The sequence below is a fragment of the Triticum aestivum genome, chromosome 7A (genome assembly GCF_018294505.1).
Source record: "Triticum aestivum cultivar Chinese Spring chromosome 7A, IWGSC CS RefSeq v2.1, whole genome shotgun sequence".
Lineage (NCBI taxonomy): Eukaryota > Viridiplantae > Streptophyta > Magnoliopsida > Poales > Poaceae > Triticum > Triticum aestivum.
In genome coordinates, this window is record NC_057812.1 from 2,670,027 (window position 1) to 2,688,403 (window position 18,377).

The 18,377-nt window shown below is 42.8% G+C and overlaps 1 long non-coding RNA gene and 1 pseudogene across 11 annotated transcripts; one reads left to right on the forward strand and one right to left on the reverse strand.

Annotated features, from left to right (window-relative positions):
- The first annotated feature begins 1,490 nt into the window (after window positions 1-1,490).
- On the forward strand, window positions 1,491-7,231 carry LOC123151553 (uncharacterized). 11 transcript variants are annotated; one of them, XR_006475713.1, is made up of 7 exons: window positions 1,493-1,942; window positions 2,032-2,220; window positions 2,622-3,654; window positions 3,888-4,062; window positions 5,517-6,371; window positions 6,731-6,824; window positions 6,889-7,231. It is a non-coding gene; the product is annotated as an uncharacterized lncRNA (long non-coding RNA). The 11 variants fall into 11 exon arrangements; XR_006475712.1 differs by having other exon boundaries at window positions 6,731-6,798; XR_006475710.1 differs by having other exon boundaries at window positions 1,495-1,942; window positions 5,517-5,944; window positions 6,213-6,371; window positions 6,731-7,231.
- Window positions 7,232-12,936: 5,705 nt separating this feature from the next.
- LOC123151207 (disease resistance protein Pik-2-like) lies at window positions 12,937-16,878 on the reverse strand (annotated as a pseudogene).
- Between the last annotated feature and the right edge of the window lie 1,499 nt (window positions 16,879-18,377).

Below are 18,377 nucleotides of genomic sequence, written 5' to 3' on the forward strand. Positions count from 1 at the left end.
ATCAACGTTTCACCAAAACGTTGGCACTCATTTCAGGAAAGTATTAGAAGTTTCAGGGGAAAAAGTAAACTAGTAGAATGTCGACCATGATTTTTTTTCTTTTGCCAGATGCATATATAAACATAATGCATGTCAAATTTCATATCTGTTGAAATGATAGCCCATAACAATCAATCAAAGAGTATTAAAATCCACTTCACTAGTGATGTAAGTTGATAGAAAATTTAACTAAATAATGTGTACATCAAGCAATGATCCAACTAATTATCTGTTACAAACTAAGATTTCCTTGATGCGTTTAAGATTTCGTACAAAGTGAGATTTGTTGTCTTTAGCTTAATTTGTATGGTCCAATGGGGTTGCATCCCAAATATATTAAGCAATAAAGTGTAGGCTATCTATAGGTCACTTGGTTGGTCTTTTCTCTAAAAATGACTTGTTAGGCTATGTGACATTTACCTGAAGTTTTTTTAAACCGGGCATAACATGTTTCCATTACTTGCATAGCGGAAATACACAAGTTTTCACCATACTACAAAGGAAAACAGAAAGAGGAAAGCGAGTTCAAAGCATCTTTGGGAAACCCACAACGAACACTCGTCATCGAGTAGTTCACCATAGGGCGAAAACCCAAAGACACCATCAAACAACAAAAAACCTAAAGAGTGATCCTAGGGTTCATACATTTCATCTTTTTTGTCCAATTACAGACAAAAGATCGCATTTTTTGTTCTATTATCATTAGGGTTCATACCGGTAGCAGCTTTTTTGGCCGCGGATGCGAAGGGGGAAGGCGGCGTCGGTCGAGGCTGACGACGGTGGCGTCAGTTCAGGCGGACGACAACGACGTCGTCGATCGAGGCGGAATACGAGCAAATGCGGCGGCGGCGTGGGTTGGAGGCGAACGGGGAGCAGATCCATAGGCGGACGCAGGGACGGACGTGGCGGCTAGCAGATCTGGCGGCGCGCGGTGCGGGTCGGAGGGACGGCGGTGGCGGGCGAGGCGTGGCGTAGAAGGGGGAGAAGAACTGACTGAATGCAAGGGCAATGAGTGGAAACTGAAAATAGATGACGGTTCACCTGGCGTGAAGCGTGAATAGCTGTGGTGGGCATGTACACGCCGCCCACCATAGCAAAGTTACCAAAATTTGGATTTACTTAGTGCATTTGGCCAATCCACAACTATGGCATAGTGTGCCCATCGCCCGCCAGAACTAAGTGTAGCTGTGGCGGGCGTCTAGAAGTCGCCTGCCACTACACTGTTGAGACGGTTCATTTATTTGGGAGAGCCTACCTACGACGGGCGTTTGGGAGCCCCCGCCACTGTAAAGCCACCAGTTTTGGTGGTTGGTTTGTGGCGCCGGCCACAACTACTTTCAAATCTCTACTTCTAATGGAGCAGTTGGTAGTCTCCGCCGGTCAATTTTCGTTCCACCTTCATTGGTTTTTTTTCGTCCTAAACAAATTTCGTAGATTAATCAGCGAAAACCAGCGAACAAAAAATCGGACGACGCCCTAGCTCCCTCCGCCCGCGGGTCGCCCGCTCCCTCGCGCCCCTGTTGCTCCCTCCTCGATCCCGATCTGGATCGAGGGGACGAGGAGCTCCTGCCTCCCCGACGGCCGACCTCCTCCTCGCCCCGCCGCTGCGTCCGGCGCCGCCACGGCCTCTGGAGCCAGGGAAGCCATGGCCTGAGCTCGGCCTCGAGGTCCCCGCCGCCGTCTCCTGCAGCTTCTGCCCCGCCGCCTCACCGCCCGAGCTCGCCGTCGCACCAACCTCGGCGCCGCGCCGCCGCCGGCTCTGGTCGCCTCCACCTCCGCGCCGTGAGGAACCCGCCACACGCGTCAAGGCGAGGCGCCTCCTGGGCTCCGTCCGTTTCCAGAGCGAGCGCCCGCGAATACCTAGCTAGCCGCCGCCGCCGTGACCGTTCCAGCCACCGCCAAGGTAAGGTGCTTTCTCCATCTCAATTTCCTTCCTTCCCCATCAAGGTTAATTTGGATCCGTCCATGTCGCCGCGCCCGCCCAAACCGCAGGCCACACTTCCTCTTCCACCTCCGCGTACTCCTGGTTGCAGCCCCAGCTCTTCACGGGCAGGGAGAGAAGGGGGGCATGATCGGCGGGGCAGAGTTCTTTCGGAAGGACAGCGTGGTGGGCAACATGGACGGATACCTCAGCTACCTGTCCCTCGAGTATGACTTCGTCTCGGACACCAATCCTGCTTGGTAAGACTTCCCGGCTCTTTCCTCCCTTCTATCCGTTTAGAAACTGAAAAGGTTGTGATGCAAATTCGATTTGTTGCTACCTGTATTCAGACTGATCTGCTATGGGTGCGGTTCCTTGTGGGCTGTGGCAGCGTTCTTTATATTCCAGTTAATTTCAAAGCAGATGATAAACTGAGATCTACTTGTCAATTTATACTGTATCTCAGATCTCATTTGTGCCTTGAATATTAGCTTCTTCACGGCAATTTCAAAGTTACATGTACCATAGCCAATCAAAATCTGCACCATATTAGTCTGATGCTTTCTTACCCGCTCATCCTGAATTAGTAGGCAGTTAGGCACTTTCCAATAGGATCAGCTTTGTTGTACAAACTCACTTGTATTTTCCATGTTATTTGCAGGGTATCTTCATTTTGGAAGCAGGAATCCTTTCCTCATAAGATGGATGAGCTGTAGGATTTGATTCTGTTCAGCTTGAATTAGTTTTTCATCATCATGTTCTTTGTATTAGGAATTCATGCCTTCCAGCTCTAATTTTTTCGCATTGTTGGTGTATGCTGGGAGTCACATTATTATGCTGCTAGCAAACAGTAGGATTGGAAGTCTTACTCTGTAGGTTAGTAATATCTTTTCCACTATACCGAGGTTCAGCAATTTAATTCGTATTAAGGTCACACAAGCAGTTTGGTTTTCAGATTTGTCTTGACAAACATATTTGGTTCAGCAATTTAATTCATATTAAAGTCACACAAGCAGTTTGGTTTTTAGATTTGTCTTGACAAACATATTTTGCAGATTATCCTCACATATGAAATTGATTTCTGCAAGTTCCTTTCACTTCTTATTTATTTCTTCACTTGGTTATGATGTACTGCTATTCGTTTTCATGATGATTCATGCGTTTTGTAGTTTTCACTGACAGAATCTTGTCTTGAAACAAGATTGGTTCCCATTGTTACAGTGAAGTAGCTACCAAGCAGCGAGGCCATCGAGTGACACGAGACCGCGGGACGGCGTGAGAAGAAGCAGGGGGTGTCTGGCGGGATGGAGAAGACCACAGGGAAGTGTGGCGATGGAGTGCAATCCCGAAGAAGAAGAACATTGCAAAGAAAGACCCTGGCCAAGTGCCACCCAATTCTCTTTCACCGACCCATCTAATGGCCATCAATTCAATTGGTCCAAGCTGTTGTGTTGACCTTCCCATTGATCCACTACATCCTCGCTCAGCTGGTTCTGCTATGTTTCTTCTCCATGGCATTGCTGGTTGCCGGCGTGCCTGACATCGCGCCTTATGTGACGTGACATGATGCTCCTCTACGTGTTCTTCTCACCCCGGTTTCCATGAGGAGAGATGTTGTTCTGTGGTTCTGTAGTTCTACTCCATAGCAATGATGGAGTCGCCTCCATATGGATAGCAATTATCTCGGGATCATGGTGAGGTTACTAACTCGACCCTTTGTTTGGCTCTGTTCGTGTGGATCTATTCATGTGCATCTGTAAACTTTATTTAGGTACAAGTATTGTTCTAGCGCTTGTGTTTATTATTTTTGTAAAAATAAGATTTATTGATCTCATTAAATTGAGGTTTTATGTTCACATGAAATTCTAACTGAATTTGCTATTCAGCTGACAATTCCAACAATTTTTTGTATTGTATTTGCATGTAGAGAGCTGTCTACGCAACGGCCAGGGGGCATATGCTTCTCCTAGCACTAAGACCTCCATCCTATTTGAGCCAGAATGGCTTTGGTGCCCTCTCTCGCTCATGGTGAGGCCGTGCATGCTTGCCATGTTGTGGCTACGAAATCTCAGACTGAGTCGCTTCGGTCGGGCACTATTCAGGTACAACTCACTTTCCTCCACCATTGTTGGTTGCTGTGCATCACAGGCTTGACGAAATTTCATTGATGGTGTCGATCTTGCTCTTGCTAGACCCTCCTTGTTATAAATCATTATTGGATTCTAGCTAGGGCCTTAGGAATTGATAATTTCTTGATTGTATCGCTGAAAATGTAGTTCTTACAAGATTCTCATTGCCAAATTGTTATGGCAGCATGAGTGAAAATATGTTCCTTTTAAATGCTTAGATTCTATAGAGACCTCTGATGTATATCCTAAATTACTGTATTGTGTGCTTTTGTAAAATAAACTGTATTGATTAAATTTATATATTAGTACAATGGTTTTGCTCACATCACAAATATCTAACAACAAGAGTGATTACTGAAAGCATAAAATATATTTCAATTTCTAGGCCGCTACATTAATTTGAAACATGAGCTTTTTTAAAACTGAGTGTTTGACGTAGCTTGTTGTTATTGTCAAAATGAAATAGCGAGTATATATTTGTTGCTTTTTGTTTAGGAAAGTGAAAAAAACAAGATGCCGTTTGTATGCCAGGAATGGCATATGTGAACGACTCAAGTGGTAGTTTTTAGGGTAGGGGCAAGGGGCATTTTTTATAAACTGCCATGGCAGTTCTTTAATTTAGTGCAATTTTTTGAGAAACAGCCATCCACAGGATCTTGATTGTGCGGTTCTGTGTGTGTTCACTGGGACCTCATCACCAGCGAACGTTCGCCGGGTATTGTTCAACATGGCTCTAATGATTCAATCAAATTTCATTGCAAAGTATACTGGACCAGGCTTTCCTTCTTTCTAATGCGGTGTTAGTTGGCATTAAGTTGTGAAATCCAAATCCATACATTTACAGTTCTTGTTGTTCTAATTACACAAGTATTTTCACTTTTTTTTGTTAACTAATCTTCACACCGAACACCATCTCAGTAACCAGACCTGATATAGTACTTAGTTTTGGCATTAGACACAACAACTTTGACATTGATAATTTCCTCATATATTTAGTAGGACAATAAACTTGTCTAGCATTTCATTATGAGTTGCAGGCTCTGAAAATAAATGTATGTGCCCCCTAAATGATTAAACGTGTGGTTTTGGAATTATGCATGCTGACATGCATTGGCAATCATTATTCAACAGTATTCCTTTTCACTGAAATATAACCATGTAATGCTTACGATTTAATCTGGTTATCTAGACAACTAAATGGGTTAATGTTATGCTTAGTATCTTTTGGCATATGTAATGCATGGAAGGAAACCAGTGTCTTTTGATAGGGATTTCTGGAGGTAACACGCCTCTGACTGTATGCACTGAATTTCAGATGCTCTGTTTAGAAGATGTCTTCTTCAGTAGTACTACATATTTTTATGATTTCATGTAACTTGCTGATATGGCACTGGTTTGCCGCATGGTGTGCTACAACTACACTCCAGGGGAATATTTGTTCAGAATCTTCAGTCTTGTAATTTTCTCCTTGATGACAATGACCATGCTGTGCTGGGGGATTTGGGATTCCATCCTTGCTGTTTGGACTTCCGCTGCCAAATCCAGATCTTATCCAAAGACTTGGGACTCCAAATTACATGCCCCAGAACATTGGCGACCAAACATCAGAGGCCCAATTAGTTACGAGACTGACTCATTGGGGTTTCGCTTGGAGCATTCTTGAGATGTTCAGTGGCGTTCAGACTTGGTGTGCCAAATCACCAGATGAGATTTATCAGTCAGTTGTCCTGAAGAAAGAGAAACCGATGTTCCTGTACAATTTACCTACGGAGGTCGCTAATGTCCTCTCTGGCTGCTATGAGTATGAATTTCGGGATCACTCCTTGATGTTAGATATCTTACAGTCATTTGAAATGTAACATGCTAAAACTCTGTTTCTGCTTCTGCCTTGTTAACTTACATAATTTGGTTAAACTGCCATGGATGGGTGATTTTACCATATCTCATTTTCATATTTGCTTATATTATATTGTACAAACTACTAAGCATTATTGAAGTTTGTCACATGAAAGCATGGAAACTGCTTTCTTAGCTGTGTCGTTTATAGTCATATATGGTCAATGCAGGTTTATTTTCCTCCAGAGTTTACTTTTACTATGTCCTGGTACTGGTTTTCTCTGCAGGTTTCTCTACATTAGCTTTGTGTATTCAAATTTTTTGTTCCTGACAAGAAGTGCATTGCACATGCACACTTATATGAACAAGCCTTACATGATTTGCTCTTTTACTGATGGACTGAGGAGGTCAGAGATGTATAACAGCCGTATTGATCCAAATGACAAGTACGGCAGTGCTAACCTGCTTACCTAGAATTTTACCACATCCTAAGACTTGCAAATCTGTATAATAGGAATGGCTAGCTGTTTTCTGGTCTACAACCGTGACATCTGGTGGCATCTCTCACCATGTCTGCACATAGTGTTTAGTCATGATTCTTGCATACTGTCGAGACTCGAGAAGGGCGTGACGTTTTTTCCTGAACTGATTTCTAATTTTTTTTGCTTACCGGTTGAGCTCGGTTTCAACTCTTACCTGAGTAGTTGATAGGAAAGCCTGATGCAGGTGTATGGAAATTATGCAATTCCATGAGGTTTGGAGTTGTCCAGTATACTACTGAGGCCTACATATTTTGCTGATGCAGGTTGGAGGTGACACATGAACGCTGGCAACGCAAAATAGCAGATATAAAATAACTGCAGCTCAGGCCATGTAGTTCTACAACAACCAAGGAAGAAGTCCGTTTTTTAAGCCGACCTTGGCCAAGCATTTAAGCTTATATGGTTGCTCTCTATTTTTCAGAGGTGCGTGTACTGAGGACGCCCATGATTTAGGGCCAAAAATCTAGACAAAGTGACAAAACTTTGTACGAGACTTACTTGAAGCCAAGGAGGTCAGGGGAGGAGGACAACAAGGCTGGGGAGCGGAGGCGGAGACCGACGGGGAAGAGAATGATCAAGCATGTAAATCTAGAGCACAAGCTCGTGATTTATCAAGGGAGTGGCGCTGCCGCCGGATTAGAAAATCATATCTCACGTTAAGGCGTTTTTGTCTTTTGTTTCTGTACAAATTTGGTGCAGGCAAGTTTTTGATGATATATATAAGATGACTAGCATTATCTTTTTATTGAGTGCATGTTCTGGTAGCATTATCTACTTAGAAAAAATTGCTATATGCGTGTAGTGAATAATATCTGTAGGCGGTTTCCCACCTTGTCCCTTGCTAACTGTCATGCCGGTGTTGGAAACTGGCTCACTTAGAACGGGAGTCAGTGGACTTTGTGATCAAAGTGAGGGTTGAGAGTGAGCACGGGTTGGGGTTGGGATTTGCAACAGGAGCAACACAGGTACTATGGATTATGGTCACTTCTGTAAGTACTCTCAACAATGCTAGAAGCACTACTCCATGATTACAGCAGCACATTTACTATGATATAAAGTAAGATTAAAATGTAGCTGACAAATGTAGGCTCAGGAAGAAGTTTTTATTATACTTGCTTAAATATCGTGTGAATGAAGCTAAAAACACCATTTTCTAATATTGTGTGAGAATTGCGTAAACACAACAACAAGGAACAATAGATATTAATTTGTAATAGAATTTTAATTGGATCATCGCTCTATATGTCTTCATTGTTAATTTATCTCTTTTATCAATTTTACAAGTGAATTGGACTTCAATAAATACCCCGATTGTGCCCGTGCTATCTTGTCTCTGCATGCAAAATTGGACATGCGTTGTGTTTACATAATTTTAGCAAAATATTACTATCTTATCTCTATATGTGAAAATTTACATCCATTATGTTTATACAACTCAACAAAAATATTTTAAAAGCCCGTGGCTACGCACGGGCGTTCTACTAGTAATAACAGTGGCGGGAGACATGTCCTGCCCGTGTCCTGCCCATCGCTAAATATAGTTCACCTATAAGCCCTTTCCCAGTAGTGTAACTCTTATTCTCAATTATGGACAACTTGTGATTTACACTTACTATTGTTTTACCCTAGCTAGTTATCAGATTATGGACACTTATGCTATTGCTTCATAGGCCAATTAGATCTTCAGAGGTCAGCCTTCCTGGGATACCTCAGAAACGGGATGACTTCTCTGATGTTGTCGAGGCCCGTGGCAAAGAGGAGCATCCTATCGCTACAAAAGAAGAAACACTTTCGTGATAATATGTGTTTATCAAAGTATTTTATGTTTTCTGTTACACATGTACATCTGTGACGATTTTATGACATAATCAAGATAGTCATACATGTGCTGTCGCGGAAGTGTTCCATGACAATACTAAATTTATTTTCACGGAACTGTTCACTTTCATGATTATCATTAAGGGTAACTAACACATGGCATCCACCGTAACCGGTCGCTGCTAAGCTATCGGATGTCGGTTTTGGATCTGATACCCATTAACAACACCAACCAATGGCATTTTTCCACGTGGCAAATTCTCATTCGCCAATGGTACCACACGTCTGCTCGGCATTGCGACAGATGTCATCCATCCACTTGACAGGACGTGCCAATGAAACATCGACATGTGGAAATGCCCAACAATGGCCAGTTTAGGTTAAACGTGTTTGCATGGCAATGTGGAGGCTATTCCTCACCTGTTGGGAGATACAACCTACGTTTGCATCAACACGGCTATATGTGGGCCAGGCCCAATAGTAGTACTTAGTGGGATTTTTTGTTTCGCATGATCATTTTTTTTTATTTTGTCTTCTTTGAGTTGGATTTCCTCTGGCATTTTTTATTTCCTTTAACTATTTGTTTTTTTATTTATCTTCTCCTTTTATTATCTTTCTTCTGTCTCATTTTTAACCTTTTCTATCTTTATTACTTTCTTGATTTTCTCCTTTTCTATTTTTTTCTTTGTCTTCTGATTTTTTTTCCTTTTTTTTGGTTTACTCTAAGGAGGTAAAATATATGTTTTTTCAATAAGTTATACGAACAATTATTTAGGTATGCAAACATTTTTTTAAAGTATAGTTTTTATGTACATGAACATTACCCCCAAAAAAATCTATGAACATTTATTTCATCCTATATATTTGTTTTTCTAAATTTTAAGTTGCATGCTATTTTATTATAAAAGTACTTGAACCTTTTACCTGGTTGTTTCTTATAATTTTTTCGAAAAATACATAATTTTTGTAATACACGATGTTTCAAAATATATGATGAACATATTAATACACATTGGACATTTTACGAATGTAGTATGAGTTCTTTTAATACACGATGACTTTTTAAAATACACGATGTTTATGTTTAAAATACAAGATGAACACTTTAAATTACACACTAAAATTTTAATTCATGACGAACATATTATAGGATGAATATTTATTTATTACACGTGAGCATTTGTCAGTACATGATGATCATGAATGCACAATAAAGAGTTTTTCATGCATAATGAACAATTGTTCATCCACGGTGAACCATTTTTAAATACACCATGAACATTTTTTGAATAAATGCTGAACATTTTTTAATACACAGTCAACCTTTTTATATATGCACGATGCGCATTTTATAATACACCTTGAATATTTATAAAATACATGATTAATATTTATGAATTACATGATGATCCTTTTCAAGCACACGATGACATTTTTGAAAGACGCATTGAGATATTTTTCACATAAAACATTGATTTGTGTTAAATATATGATAAACATTTTTACATACCATGTTATATATTTTGAAAATCAAGGAGAACTGTTTTTAAATAACACATGCATGTTTTATATTCACGGACATTTTTTGGGCACACAGAACATGTTTTGAATAAACAAGAATGTATATCTTTTGTATGATAACTTTTTTTTTGAAATACAGAAAGAAGATGACATCATTTTTTTATATAAACGAATAGTTTTTTAAATACATGGATATTTTATTTTTTAAAACACTTGATATTTGTGTAATATACCCAAAAACTAAACAGAACAAAAATGTAGAAAAAAAAAAGAAGAAGAGGCCGCCGCCGCACTCAGCCGCGACGAGGCCGCCCTCGCCGCCGGAATCGGCTGCTGCGCGGCCCCGCTCTCCTGCGAGGCCGCGCGCTGCGCCTTGCCCGACGCTCTCGCCACGCCCGCCAAGGACGGGGTCCACGTCTTCCAATCTTGCTGCTGGAGACGGAGGAGGCGCCGGCCGCGCTCGCCAAATGCCCGCCGTGCACGGGCCTTTTCGCGCGTCGGCGCGAGCCCTCCACCCGAATGTGCTACTGATGGGGCTGTCCTGGCCGAGCTCAACGCTCCCGTCAGGACTGCTGGGGAAGTGGGACGCGGCTGCCGCTGAAACCGGCGAGGGGAAGGAGGAGGAGGCGGCTTTGATGCTGCTGGCCGGCAAAGGTACTTTTTTTGCACCAGTGCTGCTTTGGGACCATGCTGCTGATGGAAACAACGTTCCTCGCGTCGATTCTGCAGTGGTTACGTATTAATTGGGGAACCAAAGCTGTCACTGCTGTTTGATCTGACGGGGAGCATTGAATTAGCGAGGAGGAGATGAGATTGCCTAACGTTCCCAAGGTACTATGAATTAATGAACGATTGTGCATTCACATCCTCTCTTGCCTTGTCTTTCTGTTCTGATTACTTATATTCAGTAGATGTCAGTCAATTCTCTGTCTAAATGTTTATCCTTACTCCTGTTCTGCTAGGTAATTGACTTTGGCTCAGATCAAATGGCCATAAGTCGGCGTGCACTTCCAATAATAAGTTGGTATATGACCTAGCTATTGAAATTCATAATAATTTTATGTGCGGTACTTGAGAATTGAGATGCACAGCGCTGTTGAAATTGGTACACCTGCATTTCAGTTGTGAGAAAACCTTATGGGCAAATATGGTGAAGACCATAAGTTGATATATGACCTTGCAGATCAGGTACAGCCAGTTTCAATGTCCTATAATTAATATAATGTTCACAAAAGGGTCTGCTTAAGCAGAAAAATCCCTTTTTCTATGTGCCGGTTCTGTATTGTATACAAATTATTGCTCAAACAAGTTTAATTGTTGAATTGCTAGTATGACGCCATTCAGCAACTCAGCCATTCCTTTATTGCATTATTATATAGTACTCCCTCTGTAAACTAATATATGAAAAGCAACATCAAGTATCCATACAAAATAAGAAAAGTTTGTGCTGTGATGAATGAATTGTCTTCATTGCTACAAGATGTCGAGCAGAAACTTGAAAGAACTGTTCTGAATCACATATACTTATTGCAGAGACATCCAATAAGATACCCTGGTCAGCTCTGTTGACTGTGGCCAGATCTAACCATCTAAGCTCTCTTTGATTTTTGTGATTCCAACTATTTGCCCTATGCTGAACTTCCAAAGCAATTGATGTGTATGCAGATCAATTGATTGTTCATGGCTGTATATGTCTCAATTCAAGATGGCAACGGGGCCCCGAAACCCGCGTCCCCGCGGGTTTTTACCCTATTAGGGGACGGGGATGGGCGTCTTTTCATCCCCGCGGGGCTGTTGTTGGGCACATTATACAACCCGACACGTTTCGTGGGTTTGCACCCGTTTCGGTAGTCCCCGAACCCAAAATCCGGCAAACCCGGCAAAATACATTTTTTACCAACCAGTGCTTCTGCGCGGCCCAACCCAAAACTACCGAGCCCCCCACCCCCTAGTGTCGAAGGCCAAACAGCCAGTATCGCCAGCTCCTTTCCCCCTCGCTCGAGCCCTCATCTCTCTCTCCCACATAATACCTAACCCTAAACCTAGGACCCCAGGCGCCGCCTGGCTCGATCCCATCTCGCAAGATCCGCCGACCACGATCTGCGCCGGCGAGCCTCCTCCCTCCACGTCTTCTCCCCTGCCGCCGGTCTGATCTGGAGAAAGGGCGTAGCCACCGGTGACGAACTCAATGGTGGCCTCTTCACGTCCCAAGTCGGGTTGTTTTTTGTAGAAATTTGCTTTAGTTGTGCTGCTGAAATGTGCTTGTTTTGCTGTTGAAATGTTATTCTTTGTTGCCACTATGTTTGTTTAAATATTTTGATTTTCTCGTGGGTTCCCCACGGGTTCCCCGAAACCCGATGGGTTTAGGGAACGGGCGGAAAACTAGCCCCGCGCACGGTGATGGGGACGGGGACGGGTTTGCGATTTTCTCGTGGGGATGGGTTTGGGAAGGCAAAACCCGATGGGTTTCGTCCCCGTTGCCATATGGAGTCTCAATTCCAGGAAATCATGTCAACACGCTATGCATGCAGTGGTAGTAACTACTCTGTTTCTTGGCAGAAGATCATACTGACACTTCGCATCATTCTTTCGCTTTGTCGGCCGAGATGAGGTGCCCTGTTCTCTCCCCCATGCTCCTGGTTTGTTCTTCAGATTAGTACCCATTTCTGTGTAAATGACTATGTGTAGGATCTACTCTCCTGAGCTCTCTGAAACCTTACATTTTGGATGTATACACAGCCAAAATTTCAAAAACTGTCACTGGTAGTATTGAACTTATACGCATTCGAGAATTCCTCTGATAAAATAAATGACTTTGTTGCCAATGTCCAAACACAAAAGTTGGCTGTTTCCAAACACGAAACATGGCATAGTTTGCTACAGTATGGTCGCAAAGAAGAAATCTTCGAGCATTGATATAGAAAACAGGGGTTTCTTCTTTACTTCACCAAGACAATCAAACATGTAAAAAGCAGGAGTTCCTGATAAAATAGGTTAACACACACTCTACCATTGCCTGCATGCATTTGAAGGCAATCTACCTTCCTAAAACTCCAGCACTTTGGGCAAGAGACCTCCATACACCAACTGAACCATGTGACTGATATTTAGTTAATATAGGGTGCAAAAATCTCAATCAAACACATACTGTGGGATATATACATACCACAACCGAACACGAGGTAAGTTCAAATAGATCAATAATGGAAGTAACATTACAATAGAAGTACAAATTACAAGAATGAGTGACGGATTCAGCAGTACCACACACATATGCATTACAATATCCAATAATGGATGCAGTCTGTTTATTTAGCCCTCGAGAAGGCGACGCAGACTTGATGAAACAACCCCCACTTAATTATACAACACGTACCAGATGATTTGTTGGTCAACCGAAAGATAATGTGACATATTCCAATCTCTTCACTCGGTGATTATCTTTGGCCACTTGCTGGCATACTTTTGATCCAAGTACTTGGGTGTGTCCTTCAAATCATCTACCAAGAACTTGGTTATTTCATCTGCTTGATTATCAACACTGAGATGCACCTCTTGGAGGCTTTTGAGAGTCTCGATACCGTAAATCCCTTCAAAGGCTTCGAACCGCATATCAATCCTCTCCAGTGCTGGCATTACCTCTTTTCCTGTAACTGCAAAGCTGAGCCTTGGCACCATAGTTGCAAAGAAGCGAAGAAGCTTTAGACTCTTGAATCCCCCAGGTGGAATAATGATCTCCCTGTCAGTAAGCTTTTTATTTTCCTCAAGGATGTCCATTATGTCCCTATCATCCTTGGCTGCACTGAGTGTAAAGGTGAGCGTAAACAATTTGGGTAGGTTCTGGATGAGCTTGAAAGTATCAGTCCGAAGAACTGTCACAGAAAGGGTCAGCTTATAGAGGTTATTGAGTTCTTTGATCCACTGTGGGGGACTTTCCATCTTGCCAGACAACTCTAGGCTGATGATGTACCTTGGAGGAGTGGTCATGGTGTCTAGTGAGTTGATAAAATTAGAGCTCTCATCATTGATTGCCAGTGTTTGCAGACCGCAGCTACAGAGGTACTCAATGGAGGAGCGTAATTGTTTGAAGGTCTGACCACCCTCCCTTATATTGAGCTTGTAAATGGCAAGCTTCCTTAGCCCTGTCAGCTGATGAAGGCTTGCTACAGCTGACGAGTCCTCACCGATCTCAATCCCTGACAAGATCCGAAGTGCTTTCATCGGCTCCTTGTTCTTCTCATGAGGCAACTTCAAAGCCTTCTTTGTGTTTTTGTTCCCTCCAAGCATGCTACGGAGCTGTTTGAGCTGTCCAAAAGCTTTTGGCAGCACCCCGACATTTGTCTCTCTTATGTCAAGAGTTTCTAGATACTGGAGCTTCTCGATCTTTGATGGAATCTCATAAACCTCTGTTCGTCGGAGGCTCAAATACTTCAGCACTAGCATTTTGCATATGTCATTCATATGCTTATTTGTCAAACCCTTCTAGCCCTCAAGATCTAGCACTTGTATTATTCCATTGTTGAACGAATGGAAAGGGAGCCGTCTGTTCTGGCTTCCAAACGCTGTCAGTGACCGCACTTGAGACAAGTTCATGCCTTTTGTGGAATTCCCATGCGTGGAACCACTGCTTTGCATGGAGAGTCAACGGACTTTGTTGCTAGGAGTTGGCATCAGCCAATGTCCTCCAACGACAGTAATAAAATTCTCTTCACTTGACTTGGACACGATCACACGATATATTCAAGGATCATGTCATGAACTTTAAATGATTTGACCTCTCCATTGCTGCTGTGATCCACAGGACGTATTATCTTCCTTCTTACAAGCTGATTGAAGTATGTTTCTGCGACTTCCTCTGCACTCAGCCCTTCCTTCTCAGAAACAAAACATTCTGATATCCACCTCCGGGTCAGACGCTTCTTACTAATTTTTGAGCCCTTGGGGAATATGCTCAAGTACAATGAGCAGGTCTTGAGATCTGCTGGCAAATCATTGTAGCAATAATCAAGTATCCTTGTGACCCCCTCCAATGTAAGGGGAGCCACTTGCTCTGGAAATAATGACTTGCAAAATTTACTCCAATGATCACTCTTTTTTTTTGGGGTTGCAGGCAACAAGGCCAGCCATGGTGACTATGGCCAATGGCAGCCCCCCACAGTATTTCCATATCTCCTCATGGACCTCTTCTTTCTCCCCAACCTTCCTGCTTTGTGGATTAGAAAAACTAGGAACATCCGCTGAAGGCAAATGATCAGTTCCATCTCCTTTGGAGGACTCAGTACCAACAACTTGAGATATTTTATCCATTCCTTTACCTTCTTTCCTGCTTGGGGATTCAGAAATACTCTGACGAAATAGGCTTTTGGAGTCAGCATCACTGAGAACATTAACTGTATGGACATAATCAGTTCCATCTCTTTCTGAGCACGCTGCACCAACAACTTGAAATCTTGTAGTTACTATTACTCTACTACCATTTGTATTATCATGTGGTAACCAATTTCTAATGGTCTCCCATGTTTCTACGGACCATATATCATCAATCAACAGGAGATACCTGCCAAGAAAAAGGTAACAAACTACAAGTGAGATGAAATGTGCTAGCTTATTTAAATTCATGCCACTGAGAAAAAAAGTAATCCTCTGAACAGTCGAAGAGTAACCCCATAAGTATTCATATTTTTGCTTCTAGATTGTAGGTCCAGTTTTAGTACGTTTTAGAAAATTTTACTTATAATTTATAGTCGTACGAAATTTTCTATTTGTAACTAGTTGGAGGTCAGTTACTAAATTTGCACAAATATTCCTTGTGCAACTTCTTTGATGAAACTTCCATCTGCAGCTTTAACTATTAATCTTTTGGTCTTTAATTATCAAGGCTCCACTAGCTACATTTTTCAGTCACCACTGTACAAACTTCAGAATGAAATTGCTGTGGTAAACAACACAATTTTATCACCGGTTTACTACAATTCAGACACTTGATGCATATATGCACAGTCGTTACTACACGTAATTTCGAAAAAAAACAAAAGAAATGATTTTGAGGTACATCCTTCCAAGCAGGCGTTTTTTGAGTTCTTCGATAAGTTGGTCACGATTCATTGTTTCTATCTTACTCTGCATGCTGCCATCATTGCTTTGCGGCCTGTGACCAAAGAGCAGTGGCACAACTTGCTTCACTGAGCTTTTCATGTCTACCAGTAGGTTTTTCTTCTTCAACTTCCCTATGTTGTTTCCCTCCTGCCCCTCCTCCTTTGGCTTGATTTGACTGTTTGCTGGTTTGATTTGCCCAAGAACATCCCGGAGGATTTCATCTTCATCGAAGTTCTGAGACACCTTGACTGACGCCCGGCAATCAAATTCATTCCTGAAATCTCGGTACAGTGCCATGGCAATGGTGGTCTTTCCCACACCACCAAATCCAATCAAGGACACACCAGCTCGATGAGAGCCTTTATCATGTTTGGTTAGCGAACCTCGGAGCTTCTCCATGTCCATCTTCACTCCCACGGGGTCCTCTGTGCGGATGAGCTGACGGCTCGCTGCCAAATGCTCAGCAATGCCATACGTAATAGCATGGGTTGCTCCGGCTTGGGAGCTTGTTCTTGTGTTTGGGTTGTCCACTCCATATCTGTTGCGCCGCTCAGCAATGTATTGTGCTCGGACCTTGAGCTCGGCAATCTTGGAAGCAATGTCGCGGCGAGGCCTGAATGTCCACACCTCATAGACTGCCATCACCAGGAAGGAACATCTTACGTCGCTGAGGGAGTCCCGAGGGAGGCGATGAGCAAAGTCATCGATGCAGTCTTCCATGTCATATGCCATGTCATGGATCTGCTTCATCCAGTTCTTGAGCCGGCGATCATGGTTGTCCAGGGCAGAGCCGAGGTCGCCAAGAAAAGCCTGCATGCTGGCGAGCTCATCACTGATGTATTGGATGTCACCGCGGACGCCACGGATCAGAGTGTACTCTTGGGCAAGGAGGCTGCCCAACTTGCCTAGGAGAGACCTCATGGTGGCTTCTGAAGCACCCACTACAAACTCCATCTCCTTCTTTTGTGTGCTCTTCACTACCACAATCTGTCGCCTCCTGTTGCAAGTCCAAAGACAGTTCACCTCCACTGCTATCTCAGCTGTTGTTGATCTATTAAAGGAAAAATATCGTAAAGGACGTCATCAGTGGTGGTGGCAAAATAATCTTGGAAAAGGCAGAACATGAAACAATGTACCTATCTATCTATTATATATTAAAAGAACAATATGAAGGTAAATAAAGAAAATTCTACAATAAAGCAAACACATCCGGCTGTTAATTTGTCAAACTAAGGAAAGATGACCGTCAGATGTTCATAATCAGAGATAGCCACACTGCGGACATCACATGAAGCTCAGTCCGGTTTTCTCTTCGGAAAGGGGATGACCCCGGCCTCTGCATCATATGATGCACCACAACCATAAAATTGGGAGAGAATTTCACTTCTCCCGGCCTTTGAACCAACTAGAGATGCATACAACCATTTTATTATGAGCACTTGGGTTATCTTGATGTGTAGTCTCACCACTCACCAAGCCTGATCCTCAAGAATATTTTTGATGAGTATCAAGATTTTTATCTTAATGGGTGGTGTCTCAGCATGCACCAAGCTTGGTCCTTAATAAAATGGGAGAAAACCCCCCGTGCATCACCTGTCACTAATGGGAACTGAACCCGGGTGGTCAGGCTGCACAATTGCATGCCCAACCACTGAGCCAATGCTCTATTTGCAAAAGCTCAGTCCCGTGCAGCTCACGATCCAGCGCCCCTTAGTCGCGTGCAAAACTTTGCTGAACCTGAATCTGTCTAGTCGTCCTACTCTCGCCTCTCCCTAGGCCATCCCCACTACTCCTGGCGTCTCACCTTGCCATCCATTAGCATTGCCGTCCGCCCTGCGTTGGTGGGAAGGGCGATAACTGACAGCAAGGGCGTTGAGAAGAGGCACTGCAGTCGTCACTTGGCTGCAATGGTCTGGGAAGCGGGAAGTACCATAGTGCAATCTACAGGCTGAATACAATGAAAATTGAGATAGTTTCCATGTATGTGAAAGCAAGAGAGGTCTTCATCTTCCAACCAATATATTCAGTTTGCAGTTCTTCATAATGTACACGTGACTGAATGAACCTTACCCAATATTACTTTGTAAAGATGAGTTGAGGAGATAATAATCTCTTTTTTTGCTTAGTAGTTGTTATCATCGAATTTATTCTGTTAATTGCCTTGTTTGTATACTGATCAACCAGGTTGTCCCAACTGCAGTGCAATTCTATCACCTATAAAGGTTGTTTACACCCATGATGCCTATGCCATGAATTCTAAGGGATCTCTTACTATCAATATTTGTTTGATACCCACATGCATTAAAGGTACTGCATTTTCTATTTGTTATACCGAAAAAGGCTTTCACCCAGCTTTATATATTGAAAAACAGTATAACACAGCTAGTTACGGGCCTCCACAGCGATTTGAGCGTCTCAGCCATCGGATGGCTCTAACGTACGTTCTAGATTAACTACGTCATCCCACGTCGTTCA